This window comes from Brassica oleracea, chromosome C5, assembly GCF_000695525.1.
Source record: "Brassica oleracea var. oleracea cultivar TO1000 chromosome C5, BOL, whole genome shotgun sequence".
NCBI lineage: Eukaryota > Viridiplantae > Streptophyta > Magnoliopsida > Brassicales > Brassicaceae > Brassica > Brassica oleracea.
This window is the reverse complement of record NC_027752.1, coordinates 12,987,012-12,987,391: the sequence shown is the minus strand read 5'-3', so window position 1 is coordinate 12,987,391 and position 380 is coordinate 12,987,012. Positions and strand designations below refer to the sequence as shown.

General features: G+C 50.5%; 1 protein-coding gene across 1 annotated transcript in view; it reads right to left on the bottom strand.

Moving 5' to 3' along the window:
* LOC106343210 (probable polygalacturonase At1g80170) overlaps nt 1–380 on the bottom strand; it is an 11,376-nt gene that overhangs the window by 9,123 nt on the left and 1,873 nt on the right. The gene's annotated exons all lie outside the window — the stretch shown is intronic.

The following is a 380-nucleotide window of genomic DNA, read 5'->3' as shown; positions in this document are numbered from 1 at the left end:
CCAGCGGACCCTCGCGACGTTTCGACTTCTCGGTGCATTTAAAAGAGAAAAAGGGGGGGGGGAATTCGAGGTGTCGTCATTAAGCCTAAACGGGCCTAAATGGGCCTTGAAACTCTCCCAAATGTCCAGCGGACCCTCGCGACGGTTCGGCTTCTCGTCTGAATCGGATGTCGGTCATCTTAAAATTAGAATAAACCAGCGGTTAATCTAGATATGTCAGTCGGGATCTGAATATCCGCGACTAATCGGCCTTGAGTGGAAATATTCCAGAACCTTTCCTGCGACACGACGACCAAAAGAAGAGATAAAAGCCTCTGTTGCTTGCTTCCGAGAGAACAACGCTGTGCGACTCATCGACCAACCGCTCCAACCTTCCGACA